Below are 15439 nucleotides of genomic sequence, written 5' to 3'. Positions count from 1 at the left end.
AATGAGACAGGTCCTCCTTCTGCACTTCTTGACAGCTGGGGAGGTAAGAGCCCGCCTGGGCTGAGGAGAGGCCTGCCCAGGAAGCGGCTGAAAATGAGCCCGGGACGTTTTCAGCCGTGCCTTTTTATTAGCTCAGGCTCTTACCAAGTCCAAGTGCCAGGTGAGTCATGCTGACAGTGTAGAGGATGGCATCCTGAGGGGAAGAGAATGACAGCAGGAATGGCCAAGCCCTCTTGGAGACGGAGCTTCTCGGCTGGCACTGCCGACAGGCAGCCCCTGCCCAGCCGATGGCCACGCCACAGCAAGCCCTGCCTGTGCACGGCGGGACGCTGCAGGCAGAATGCAGGCTGCCTTCCCGGGCCACCCACAGGCCCCGGGGACAAAGTTCTCCGAACAAGAAGCCACTGTGGAGTCCAAGCAGCTCACGGGAAGGGAAGCCGTCGCTCCACCGTGGAGGTGCTCCGGGTTGGAGCCAGGGGTCCTGTCCCAGGACTCTGCAGAGAACGTCTGCAGCCTCTTGTATCCAGGGGACTCCCTGATGTCCTTTGCAATCTCTTTCTTCCCAACCTTGAGCCCTGAGCACATTTTCTGAAACGATCTCTTTTCTCCACATTCCCCCATGAGTCTGAATTTAGCCTGTGGCCCCTGCCCTCCGAACTCCCCTGTGGCCCCAGTGCACTGGGAGTTAAGCCAACTGGCCATGCTGATGCTCGGACTGTCACCGCCTTTCCGAGGGCCTGTGCCTCTGTCTGTGTTCTCATCTTTATTTTACTTGGCTCCTGGTGAAACTTCCCCTGACCTCGCCCTTACCCAGCTCTCCCTCCACTGTGGGAGGGAGAATTGATTAATTTTATTTCACACTTACAATCTAATCACAGAAAAGTTCACATTAGCAGAGTGAGCAGCAAGGTAAATGTTGCAAGAAGTGTCTCTCTCATCCCAGGGTGGAAAATGTAGTCTTCGGAAGGAAGTAACCACCCCCTGCACCCGACTGGTTACAAACAGGGGCTCTGAGTGCATTCTGGTTCTTGGACTCAGCAGCTGAAATGGCCCTGGGGCAGGTTGCTGAACCTTTCTGTGCCTTATTTTTCTTACCTATAAAGTGGGGTGATAATAGTACTTATTTCAAATGTGCATTGAATGACACTGAAAAACAACTAAAGTGCTTAGCACAGTGCCGGACACATACTAGGTGCTCAATAGACGTCAACTATAGTTACAGGAGATGCTGATCTCTTCGGTTAACTTGGCACCTTCTGCAAGCCTTGGGCGGAGGGCTGATTTCTCTTAACCTCATTTTTCACTGGACTGGATCCAGTACCTGCTGTGACTAAGTCCCCACGATGCCTTGATGATGGGGTTCATGGAAGTGTGAGTGTAGCTTAGAGTTTCCCTGTCGCCAGCCCATACTTGGAAGTTATTTCCAGGTTGCATATCCCAGCCCGCTGCAGGAAGAGTAAGCAAAGTACACTTTTCCAAGCTTCTGTGTTGGTCACGGTTCAGTAGAGCCTGACCTACTTAATGCATTTCAAGCCACCTTAGATTTTTTCCTGGGTTCTGTATTTGGATCTTTCATTAAACTCAGCACACTGTGGTCATCGCTGGTTTTCTCCCTGAAACAACCATGACGTATCTGTGTTCCATGTTTCTGCAGCCCCGTTTTTGATCTGCAGCGTTGCTTGTTTCTACTTTCCTGCCGTGCTGTTAAATGGTGCAGGAATCCGGTCCCAAGGATTGGCTAGTTTTCAGGGACAGTGTGCAGCCCAGAGGAAAGCAAAAAGTATCTTTTGCCTGTAGGGTTTATTTACACTCTAAATAGAACTCCATTTTTAGGAAGTGCTTCTGACTGAACCTATGCATTCCGTCTAAAATAACCTTACCTATTGCTGATTTTTCTGGGCTCCTGAAAACAACATGAAAAGCTATTGAAAAGCCTGTCTGCCCCTGTTAGTGTATAAGCTTCAGGAGGCTGGGGCAGAAGGAGAAGAGGGTCTGAAAACCATGTCTAGCTAATTCAGTGTGTATCCCGGGTACGGTGTCTAGTCGGGCTCAGAGGAGGCTCTCCATACATGCTTGTTGAGTGGGTCCTTCTATTTTTATAAAATCCTATACTTGAATATTTTGCGTTGCTTGGTCCTCTGACAACCCTGTGAACTAAGAGTGAACGGGAAGCTTTTTTCGATGAAGTGGCTGTCCCAAGGTCCAGGGGCGTCCAGACATAGTTAATACTTCTGCCGGGAGCTTCGTGCTTGTCCGATTAGTTGAATTTCACATGTATATTAGCTGGGGAAATTATTCAGTGCAGAAATGTGAAGCTATAAATATACAAACTCTAATCAAGTCCAGAGGAATTGAAAATCTAACACCAAGTCAGGGAAGCCTCCACCGGAAAGCTAATACGTTCATTAGGAAAAATTTATAAGATACAAGAAAAGATGATTAAGTCTGAGCTAATAATACATTTGACATTTTTATAGAAATAGTCTGTGTACATAGCAAAGGAGTTCATCAGTTTTATTAACCTCATTATTCAGCATGTTGAGTTTACAAAAAGCTGGAAAGCTGGTAACAGTAATTAAGCAGGGAAACGTGATGAACCAGAGTGTCTGGGTAAGCTGGGAGGCATCGGGCTAAGTGATTTTGACCACCCCGAAGAGAAGTTTTTCAGTGGAGGGAGGGAAGGAAGGAAATGGAATGGAATGAAGAGGAATAATTTGATTTTTTTCCAGCCATGGAGCTATCTCTTTTCACCCATCTTGTCTCCAACCTGCAGCCTTAATGACTGGCTTAGTTTTAATTACATTGAAAGACATCCTGGACTGGCCATTTCCTTGGGCTCAGGGTGGACCAGGTAGGCTGCAGTGTGGCTGTGGCCGCTGGCTTGCTCTGGCCGCTCATCTTCTGTTTCACTCTCTACAGAGGACCCCAGGAAGCAAAACAGACCAGAGTGGCGGGGAGGTGGGAGAACCCACCCTGGGGCCTGGTTCCATTCCTTCCCCTTGCGTTTCCTAAAGTGTATTCTACAGAGCACACATCCCAAAAGGTTCTCCATGAACGGAATACGTCAGAGAGCTTAGGATCCTGTGCTGAGAAACAGCCCAGTGCACAGGGTAATAAAAGAACCTGGGAGGAAATACAAAGTGGGGGTTCAGAGATGGGAGAAGTTGTAAACTATTGGGTCTAAGAAGAGGCTTCACAGAAGAGGCCATGTTGAGAAGAGCTTTGAAAGGTGCACATTTTCAAAAGATTGAGATGGGCATTTACGGAGGGTGCTGAAGGCACAGGGACATTTGGAAGCAAGTAGGCACTTGTGGCTGGATGCAGAGGTCATGCAGGGGACAGTGAGAGAGGACCGCGGACAGGTGAGCCGCAGCCCTGGCGCAGCAAGGCGCACGTGCCAGATGGAGACCGTTGGCTGAAGTCCGTGGGTAATGGGTAGCCACTGCAGGCGTTTGAGGAGAGTGATTTAACGGGAACCTGTTGTAGGAAAGATGGGAAGCTAAGATGGCTATGATGGGGATACGTCAGAATAGATAAAGGGGAAGATGTAATATGCCAAGTAATATTCTATTTGAATAGAAGTCGAGGGGAATGGTAATGAGACCCTAAGTAGAGGGCACTCATAACCCATCAGTGGCTCCCCAGGGCCCAGGCTCACCGTGGTTTGTCCGCTCCCTGTCTCTCCAGCCCAATATCACACCATCCTTGTGCCTCTCAGAAGTTTCTTTAAGCTCTTTGAACATGTCATGCTCACTCTCACCTCCAAATTGGAATTTTCTGTCCTGTTTCCCGAAAATAATGATGAAGATGACGGTGATAATGAGAGCTGGCACTTCTACTGTGCTTACTACGTGCCTGTAGCTGTTCTCAGCGGTTTCTTTTCCAGAGAAACTCTCATGTTTTGGATGGTGCTATGCTGTTTCTTACCTTCCACTGGGGGCTGGTGCCAACACTGAGATTGCACGTATGGGGTTTCCAGCTGTCCTAATGTTTTTGAGGTAAAACCTAATTGTAATTGAATCTTATTAGAAAGTTAAAAGACTGCTATTCTGTGTTTTTGGGTGTATGTTTCCGTGTCTGCCTATTTTTAGAAAAATTACAACAATACTAGAAACGACCAGGAAATGATCTCAGCTCATCGTGACACCTCAATGCCATGTTATCATCTGTTTTCTTCACCTTTGTCTGTATCCACAGCATATAAACCACTTCCTGGCACACGGTGAGAGCCTGATATATCTGTTGAATGCTTGAAAAGCTGAATGAGTGAGCGAATTAATAAATTAATGACATTTCCATAGAGATATGCTGTGGTTCCCAAGTCAGCTCCTAGCCCTTAGCTCGGCCTGTTTTTGTTCCCTAGTTAAACCCATCAAGATCACAGCTCCCCACTCACAGTGTGGTCTTCTCTCCTGTGGTCTTCTCCAAGGCCCACAGAGAATACGGCAGGATGAGAGTAACGACCTCAGGACATCAGTGTCTCTGCCTCCTTTGCGTGCCTGGCCCTCCTTCGCCCAGGATGTGGTGGGACAGGTGAAACGCTTCAAGGGACAGGCCCTGCGAGGAAGGCTGTAGGAGAAAGAGAAAGAGCAGTGTGTGATGTGACATGTGGCCAGCTCCAGCTGGTGAAGGCAATTCTAAAATTCTAATTCTAAGACACCCTAATGGAGATTTGAACTCAGGGCGCACAGCCCCTGCGGTCCTGGGTTTTGTGTACAGAGGCCCATAGGCCAGCTGTCTTCTTTATAAGCCCAGAGTTTCAGATTTCAAGTGTTTTACCAGGTGACAGTGAGAGATGTGAGTCAGCATGGCTAAAGACACTTGGGGTTGAAGACAGAGTGTGACCTCGTGGGTGAGGGGATCAGGGGGGCTTAGAGCAGGGGCCAAGGCGTGTGGGAAAGAGGAGTTCTCAGCTCCTTTTCCAACTCCCTGCAGACACCTCCACTCGGCAGGCACGCATCCTTCCGCGAGTATGAGAATTTTAACTCAGGAGGAGCCAGCGTTGCTCATATATTTTTATTTTACTTACCCAAGTAAGAGTTATGATTACAAGGAACCTGAAGCGGCAGTTGTGTTCACCGTGCTGGATGGGGAGAGACAGGGTAATGACTGATTGGAAGTAGAAGTGGGAAAAGGCGAGTGAGTTCAAAGGGATACGTCCTACATGGGAAAAATCTAAGTTTTAACACAGCACTAGTTCACTTGACCATGTTAGCAAAATAGAAAAGAGTCACTTTCAGAAAAAAACGGTTTTAATATTTTGGGGATATATTCTCCCTAACTTGTGTGTGCATGTTAGAGAGGGTTGAAAATATATTTGTTATTCTACTTTCGGACAGAATCTTCCATTTTCAAAATAGAATCATGTGTATATACTACTTTGTGCCATAGTGGATATAGATTCTGTGGATCCGAAGCTTATAACATTTGGAGGTCTTCTTTAATAAAATGTTTCACAGATTATGCACACAAACATATGTACAGGGCCTTGGAAGGGGCCGTACAAGTGAGGGGTCCCAAAGTTTATCATCATCATTTCGATAAATTCCCTTCTATACACCCTGGCTTGGTTTTCTTCCCTTCACCTGACAATACATGGTAAACATCCATAACTACTTTCTCACGTCCGCACGAGGCCACCAAGAACAGCTCAGCTCAGGAGACACACTGAACACCTCGTGTGTGCCTGGCACCGAGACAACCACGCAGGGGAGCTGGGGCCCGGCCTCAGCTCTTATCCATACAGGAATCGTGGCAGGCGGGCATCGTGGCCTCTCAGTTGCTGTCTCTCAGTGGCCTGTGCACAATCCAGTGACTTCTCGAGCTCCTAAAAGTGAGTCCCGTGAGGAGCACCCCGCAGCATGTTCTCACTTAGAACCCAACCTAATGGCTCGTCCTGGTCGTGTGTTTCAGGTTGAACTCCACACTGCACTTCAGGGAGAGACACTGTCCTGCCTGCTGCCACTTCCCAAACTCATGTTGACTTTTTCCCTGTAGCACAAGTTCCAGGAGCCTTTGTTCTCACAATATGGCTGATGGCCCATGGTCCTGAGGTCTATCAAAAATAGATGTTGTTATGTCAGTGACATAAATAACATAGCCCCCCAAAGGGGGCAAATGGATTTGAAGACTATAATTAAATACAGTTCAAATATTGTTTAAAGTGAATCACTGTGGCTTCCATTTGAATCTTTTAAGCTCTGCATTAGAAGGCAATTAGCCCTTTTCTATTGCGTTTGAAATGCCCACCACGAGGCAAACGGAGCAGTACCCAGTCAAGTGCAGTGGCAAACTGAACAGATGTCAGATGTGTTTCTGTTTTAATACACTATTAGTGCTTTAAAGGCAAATGTTAGAATAACCCTCAATTAAGCACACATGGATGTATATCTAAGTTATTATCAAATACCATTTATTAGTATTTAACTTTTTAGAATGCTGTAAACATAGATGAAACCTCCTAAGCAACCACCCAGTGCCTTATGGCCTGCTATGGAGGGTTCTGGGGTCGAAGTTCTCAGCCATCTTCAGTTGCAACTGTTCAAAAGGACTCTCAGGGAACCTGTCTCACAGATACTATTCGAACTGCCACATGATGAGAACTTATCTCATTTTTCAATACCTCCAAATAGATAGATTCTAGATGCTCTCAGTGACTAGTCCAGATTTCAATAGCCAAACCATAGGAAGTTATTGGCCAACATTAAGAGCAATCTTAAAAGAAATAATCGTGCATTCACTAGGTGGAATACTGTGCAGCCATAAAAAAGAAAAGGTGTATTATATACCGATATCAAAAGATCTCTAAAATATATTGTAAAATGAAAAAAGCAAGGTACTGAACATAATGTGTTACTACTTGTGGAGGAAAGTGGGAATAGATATGTATTTGTATATGCATAAAGTATCTCTGGAAGGATACACGGAAGAGAAATCCCAGTGGCCAAGGCACAGGGGAGGGTGGGAGACTTTTCACTATAGACATTTTTGAATTTTGGCCCATGTGACTTTATTACTTGGTCAAAAGTTAAATTAAAAATAAAAGTGTAACTAATCATTACCTACGGAAAACCTACATTTCTTATGCTATAATTCAAATCTGGTTTCTGGGCTTCTAAGTCTGGTGCTTCCACATGCTCTCTGTGCCTTCCCTTCAAAGAACCGACCAGCGGTACAGCATTCCCTCTTGACTTCCCTTTACAAAAATGGTCTTTGAGGATTTTCACTCTGGTAGCACACAGGAAGGGAATTTAGGGTGCATAGTGTCTTGATCCTTGAAAAGGGAACCTGTTTTCTGCATCATTTATTCAGCTTTCTCTGGAGAAGGGAAGATGATGACTGCAGGTTTCTCAGGAGGTTACTATAAGGTATCAGCAAGAGAAGTCCAGCCAGATCCCCAAGCATCCTTCTGAACAGCTATAATGATTGGCAGACACACACACACACACACACACACACACACACTGCTGGGGGTGGCAGGGCAGGGCATTGCTCAGGACGCTGCTCTGTGACCTCCTCCAGCCGGGCCTGAGGAGCGATGCGTCTGCAGCTGTGAATGCGCTCGTCAGCCCTCCTGGGCAGAAATCATTGTCCTCTGGAGCAGACAGGGCAGGAGGACACTTAGTTGCAGCAGCTCACACAGCCCCGATGTTGAGCAAAATAGTTTCAAAATGTGACTCTCCACCCAGCAGATGCGAACAACAAACTCTTGTTTTTAAATCTGAGATCTTTGATATTGAAAAGCCCCACCAAAAATATTAAAACAGGACTGCAGCCATCTGTGTTAGTTAAGAGGAGGGTCTCCTTGAAGATAAATCGAAGAGCTTTGTAATTGCTCCTATTCTGTTTTTTGGATGTGGTGCAGTTTTGTTCTCATGACATCTTAACTGCCTAAAATAAATAGCAAAAGATGACAGTGTCAATGGAAAATAAAAGACATTTCAGTTCATCAATAAGTGGACCGTGATAAAAATAGGCTCTAAGAAACCACAGCTAAAATATGTGCTCAAAGTTCTGTGTTTGTGGGAGGAAATGGATTCCTTGGCTGATATCTGCAAACTCCTTGGAAGCAGTGATTCTCTTAAGAGCCGCCCTCAGACCTGAGGCTCTTCTAAATGTCCCCTTATTTCAATGCACCTCAGGATTGCTCAGGAGCTCAAACATGAGGCCTTTGTTGGGCAATATACCAAAAATAAAAAATAAAAAATTCCTGCTCCCTCTTCCCAACACCCCAGCATCAGCTGCTGACTGAGACGTCTGATCACCAGATGTTGACACAAACACAGAAACTGATGTTCGTGGTGATTAGTTGCTTGTCATTTCTTTCAGTGAGAATTTAAGCACCAGCCCTACAAAGGTGATATTAAGAGGGTTGACGATTAAGGCAAGACCTTGGGGAAAGAAATGAACGTTGAAGAAGAAAGAAGTAAAAAGAAAAGCTCCAATATTCTGCATAACATGAGCATCCAGCTTCTACAGTGGCGCCTCGGTTTTCGAACGTCTCCGTTGAGGAACATTTCGGTTTACCAAAGCCGTACACTTGGACGGAAATGCTTTGGTTTTCGAACACGCCTCGGAAATCGAACATGCCCCTCGGCTTCCACTGAGGGTGAGACCCTGAGGCCTAGCTGTTGGCTGTGGATCGGTCTTCTGGAACGGATTACATTAGAAAACCCAGGTACCACTGTACTTGTATCCCAGCCACTTCTTGAGTAAATCATTCCATTTCCACACTTCAGACTCCTCACTGGTTAAAGGGAGGTAAGAATAATTCACTTCCCAGGGCACTTGCGAAGATTAAATGAGATACCCAATGCCTATAAAATGCATAGTCACTTATGGCACAGAGAAAATGCTCAAAAATTGGGAGCAGTGATTAATACGGGAAGTTGGTCAGGGATGGGAGCACATTTTATTTTTCCAAGTGCACACCTGGAAACCCAATGGCAAAGCCTGCAAGAGGGTGACTGTGCTGCTCTGATCATCCCATTGGCTCTCCGAGGGCTTGTCCCCACCATGCAGGCCCTAACTCCTGTGCGAGCCCCTCCTCCCCGTTTAATAACGGAGCCTCTGCTGTTTGTCTGCGGCTCCCCGACAGGCTGTCATCTAGGTTATTCCAGAGTTGATTTGTATCCAGCACGACTGTAATCGACACAGTTATCACACCGTAAAACCCAAGGTCACGTGAAGGTGAAGATGGGCTAAAGAATCTATTACGTTCAATGAAAATAATATGAATAAATCATCTTGATAAAACAGGTTATAGGAAAACACATAAACGCAAGCCACGCCTCCCCTTTTCCCCGGATTTGCCGACTTCCTTCCCTCCCGGACGCTGCTGGCCTTCGCTTGCCTGAGGCCAGAGTCCTCTTTTGGCTTCATAACCGCGGTGGAGAGCGCTCTCCCTGGAAAACGGTTAGGACCATATCATACGGGTAATGAGAACTCGATGGGTTACAGTGAAAGCAGTTCTTAAAGGCAGGTCGAGGCAGGAGACCGCTGCGTATGAGGTTTGCGGCTGCAAGTTTCTTTCCCTGAGAAAAGTGAAGACTGAACACAGTGACCGACTAGAGGGTGGGTCTCTTGTCCCATCCTCGGGCTACCAGGCATCGGCCAGAAAGGGAGAGGTTCTGTTTGGACTTCGTAAAGGCCCCCTAAGACAACGGGCAGTAGTTTTAGGATCAACAACTCTTCCACAGCTACTGTGTATTTTGAGCACTCCAGCTCTCCCGGAGCCGATGGGACCGCCGCCCTGCAGACAGCGCCAAGGGGGGTCCACAGACGCGGAGCCCCGGCCTGTCCGGACTGTGAAGACAGGCCACCCAGCTCAGACGGGGTAAACTGGCGTGGGAGGAACCTAGATGGTCTGAATCACCTAGAACAATCCCAATTAGGTTGGGATCATCCACGTACAATATGTCTTCGCCCTTCTGCGGCCTAGGAAAAGTCTCCCTGTTCCAGAATTCCTTCCCACCCAATCTCTAACAATCCTAATGATCTATACGGAACAGCCTCTTTCATTTGTAAATAGCAGCAACACAGAGACTAATATCTTACTATTCTTTCTTATTACATCTTAGATCTTATTATAAGGTGTAATATGCATTATATGTCTCTAGAGATATTTAAACATATCTCTATTATATATTATATATAACAGTATAATTATATCTTATTTGTCTTTCATTGCATACTAAACACTTTCATACGCATTTGTGAAAGACTTTAGAAGCATAGCATTGTCTGTGTTGTTATTGCCCCTAATATTTATGTGCACAGCCACAGTTTAAGGGTGTCTAAAGGGTCTTGAAGTTTATTCGAAAGCTGTTTTACATTAACACCGCAGTAGGCCAATATAACCAGATAAACAGACCGCTGTCCCTCTGATCAGCCATGCCCCAGAGAGATAACAGCTGCATAAATAACTCTCTCGCTCTGGCGTTAGTTCTACCCACCGACTCGGGCCCTGCACAGGGCCGCTTCAGCATTTCGGCTTCCACAGCACTCCCTGCTGAATAGCTCAGCAACGAGCTCACACTGTGGCTCTTTTTAAGGACCAGTATCTTCTACAATCACCTAACTCCAGCCTTCTGGCTAAGGGGGGACTTTGGATAAGGTCTCCAGTCCTGGGGTAGCCAGATAGTGCTATCTTTCCAAATAGTTGGGGATTCATCATTACTTGTTGGCTTTGAAAAGGTTTTGATCCTTTGTGGCATTGTGCTCCAGGACCCAGGGTTGCCTTTGGCAACAGCAACGTAAGATTCCTGTTTCCCTGTTAGGGATGTAGGTGAGAAAAATGACAAGCAGGACAGTTTTATCTGTGTGACTAGACATCTGACAAAATGCCTCTCTTTGTGCATTTGCATTTATGCAGGAGTTTTCTTAAAACTGTAATGTCCTTAACGGGGGACAGAATCCATGGCATTTAATATAGCTATTATTTTTGCATAAATAACCTCAGCTAGCAAAATTTTGCAAAATATCTCTAATTTTGAGGAGAGGTATCCCTGGAAATATTCTAGCAGGAGAAAATGAATTGGTTTTCCATTTTTAGTGAGCATGTGTCCCTGTTTTATTCATGGCTCTTAAAGGACCACAAAAAAATTTTAACCTGAAGCAAAGAACCATGCCTCCCAACACAATTTAGAACAGGGAGGCACTGTCTCGAGGGACGACGGCACCCCTGGCATAGACCCCCTCCTCTGCTCACCCCCCGGGAGGGCCCTCCTGCGTGGGGAGGTGGGAGCAGCATCAGGGAGGGGACTTCAAGTTTGCCTAAGTTATTTTTTCCTTTTTTGGGGGTGGGGGTTATTTTTTATTTTCTTTTATTGCCTAAGTTATTATTTGCAATAGTGCTGTGTCCTCCTTTAAGAAAAAGATAACCAAAACTAAAAAACCTATTCACACAAACTGATGTTACAAAAAAACGTAAGCGCATATTACATTACCACTGTATTTTTCCTTTTGCAAAATAATTCGGCATCTGGGTATCTTATGGTATGTTTTCCTAGTACAATGAAAACAGCATTTAATTCTTAGAATATGTTTCACACACAATGTGATTGGATGACATTCTGTCTAAAGTACTAACTATATATGTATGTTATATATTTGTTTTATGTATCTCTTGATAGGTGGCATTTTTGTTATTTATGCAAACACTGCATACGAAGCATTATTCCAAATTTTAAATCACGTAGTTTACCATCCCTAAGGTTGTATTGTGAGCGATGCAGAAAACTGCCCATGTTCCAGTAGGATGAACCTCCTGACATTAGACAAAGTCTACTTAACCTCGACACCACGATTGATGTACCGGATAGATCAGCAATGAGCATTAGCACTCAGCTAACGATGTCCTCAAGCGCACATGGCATTGATCTGCTTGGGTTCCAGCCCACTAACCCCAGCTGCTCCCAGCATCCAGGAGAAGATGCTGATTAAGCAGAGAAGAAACAGGCGAAGGGACCAGTCTTTTCCTGCTCACTCGGGATGGCTTAGGTGACCCTCAACAACAAAAATTGCCCAGCCAACCTGCCTGCGGAGAGTAGTGGAAAAATGAATGCTGGTTAGCACCTTGGGGGGCACACCTGGGCCACAGTATCAGCACCTGAACCCAGGCCCTGCATTTACCTCTGGCCCCTCTTACTGCAGAACTTTCCAGGGGAAGTTTTTTTTTTTACCTTTGCTCCCTCAGTCAGAAACGTTTGGAAGGTGGGCATTCTGGACACCTCTGTGTTGCTGTTCCACCACCCTGGTGTCTCAGCGTCCCCACCTGTAAAGGGACAGTACTCAGCTCGCCCAGTTGTTGGGGTGGTTAAATGAAGTAGCGCCTGTAGGTGTCTGGTCTAATGCCGGGCATAGGGTTGTCATTCACAAATGCTCTCTGCTGCTGGGCTTTGACCCTAGTCTCTGAGCGGCTGAGGCAGGGCTGTGTCCAGAGCCCGCGGGAGCCAAAGGAATGGAGGAAATAAGAGCTTCTCAGACAGCCTTGCTGATTTGCCTCAGTTTCTCTGTAAAGGGGTGGGAGAATGTGGGGGTTCCTTTCCAATTAGACTCGAAGCCTCCAAGGGCTGGGTATCTGTTGGTGGGGTTTTTTTTAAGGCCCTGCACTTGCAATCTACTGTGTTAGGCTTTACTGTTTTGTACCTCAAAAATATTTTTTTAATGCTTCAAGCTGGGTGTTCGTTCTTCGTTTTATATAGGACAGCATTAAGGGGAGAAGTGAATACATACATATTCCCAAGCAATTAACTGGCTTGTGAAAATGGATATGAGTAAACCCAGAAATTCAATGCATTTTCTACTTAAAATGAGACTGGTTCTTGATTTAACATGGCAAACCCTGCGTTATTGTCCAGTTACTGGGAAGCCTAGAGATGTGCATCTAAAACTAGAACCAGGGTTTACTGGATGATTACTGTCTATAGCCTTGTAAATATGAACGCTTTCTTTCCCTCCAAGTGGTTGAATCTGGAGAGATGCTGAGACTGAGGAGTTTCGTGTCTTATTGATGTGACAGGCTCTATCTCTAGAGGTGTTTAATTCTGTGATAGATTAAGAGCATATTTCTTTAAGTGTTCACAGCAGATCCAACAACTGGCTGTCTTCCTCTTCCTTAAAAATGTGTGAACTCCAAAGCGAAAGTTCACAGGATACCTCGTTTCGTAACTGGCGGTTCCTGCCTCTGCTCAGGGTAGGGGACTTTAGCTCCTCCCTCAGAGGTTAGAGTGGGGCTGTTTCTCCCACCAACTGTGCTTCCTTCCCCCCACTTCTTTCTTACTTACTTCTTTCTTCTACCCCATCTCTGAAGCCCACACACCTTGAAGCCACAGCTCAGCTTCCCTGCAGCAGGAGGGAATTGGTGGAGGGGTGTTATACCCTCCTGACCCGCCTTTAGTCGGCAGGGCTTTCCCAACAAGGATGCATGCTGAGCCCATAGAGATGTTTGGATGTGGGAGTTGTTCTGGGTCATCTTCTGGCTAGGGGGCCTTTAGTGAAAGAGGCCAGGGGATGGCCAGCCTCCTGCAACGCATGGGCAGTCCACACAATGAAGGGCTGTCCCGATGCCAATAGCATCCCCATTGCTTCTAAACTCTTCTAGACTCTAAGTGACTCTTCTTTCCATCATAGGCCTCTCTTCCTAAGACTGACCTCTGAGGAAGGTCATTGACCCCTCCCTCCCTCTCTCTCTCTCTCTCTCTCTCTCTCTCTCTCTCTCTCTATATATATATATATATATATATATATATATATATATTGATTTCAGAGAGAGGAAGGAAGAGGGAGAGAGAGAGAGAAACATCAATGATGAGAGAGTCATTGACCGGCTGCCTCCTGCACGCCCCCTGCTAGGGATGGAGCCTGAAACCCAAGCACCTGCCTTGACCCGGAATCAAACTACGATCTCCTGGATCACAGGTTGATGCTCACCCCTAGCGTCACACAGGCCAGGAAAACCCTCTTTTTAGAAGCTCTTTCCAGCCCCATTTCCATCAGAGGCCTAAGGTGAGCTCCCTGTGTAGCTGTGTTAACTCTGTGTGTAATTTCAGCATCCAATTTGGGCAAGATCCAACCATAACTCTGGACCTCTTGCTGAGGGCATATTCACTTATGGGCACAGAATGAAAACAAGACTGAGGATGGACATCTGCCTCTAGTATCTGAGTCCCTAAGCCTCTCTTGCTGGTGCTGTTCCGGCTAACCCCTGATTTCTGACCTCTGACCTCTGGCCTCAGCCTACTTCCTGAGCAGCTGCTTGCTTCTTTCTGACTTAGCTGATGGTTACATCTGCCCAGACCTTAGCATGTCTCTCACTTCTGGCCTCTAGTCCCCAATCCTTGGTGTGGTACCCTTTTCTCTACCAGCGGAGACTTTTTCTGCCTAGACTCCAAATCAACCATTCTGAGTTTGGATGGTAAAAGCTCCTCTAGTACAGTTATCTCTGAGTGGAAGGGTTACAGATGGTTCTTGTTCCCTCCTAGTTACACAATTCTAATTTTATTTTAACAATGGGCATACATAGTGTTGTGCCCTCTCCCCTTTGTCTCTTATTTATTTTTCTTTAATTATATAAGGTATATATGAACACATTTTTGTTATATAAAAAAACAGCACAGATGTAGTTAGAGTAAAAGACAATCATCCCACTTCCCCCTAACCTGCATTCAATGTGTCCTCTCCAAAATTTATCAGTTGGTGTGTATCATTCCATAACTTTTCTGTGCATTTACCTATAAATATATGCATACGTCAGTTATAAACTCAGGAAAAGAAATGAAAGTAAGAAACGGTCATTTCTTGACAATCTCGTGGTTCACTATTTTGCTTAGTCTCCATTATCATCTGTCTATCCTGAGGTTCTTTCTCTGTTCAAGTTCCTGTTCTGTCTTCTTAGGGTCTGATTGTCCTTCTCTGGATCTGTTCTCCCGGCCACCCTCCATCCCAGCCACTGCCTCTCTATACTAGCACATTCGATTGGTCTTCTCCTGCTCGTGTCACTCCCAGACTCCTCTCTAAGGATGGGGTCAGGAGTCAGAGGTTCTAGCATTAGACAATGACATACAGGCAGGTAGCCCCCTCTGCGTGTCTCAGCATTTGTGTTTCATCATATACTCCCTGTAGTGTGGTACCTCAATCTTAACCAGTTTCAGGGGAGATGAAAGACTTTTTTTTACCACAACCTTTTACAATTTACAAATAAAACTATATGGTCAGATTTTCATCCCCAAGGCAGACATTGTCCCCTTAGATACATAGTTGAGCATCTGATGTGTGGAAAAATCCAACTGAGAGCAATGGCTAAAAATAGAATTCAGGGAAGCAATGAGTCATGGCCTAAATGAACAAATACATTAAACGATATATTAAATAGAACAAACTCGCCAAAGGAACATCGAGGCTGGCTTAAGGTAATCTTCCACATCTCAGGATGTAGAGT

This window comes from Miniopterus natalensis, chromosome 3, assembly GCF_054644295.1.
Source record: "Miniopterus natalensis isolate mMinNat1 chromosome 3, mMinNat1.hap1, whole genome shotgun sequence".
NCBI lineage: Eukaryota > Metazoa > Chordata > Mammalia > Chiroptera > Miniopteridae > Miniopterus > Miniopterus natalensis.
This window is presented reverse-complemented; position numbering follows the sequence as displayed.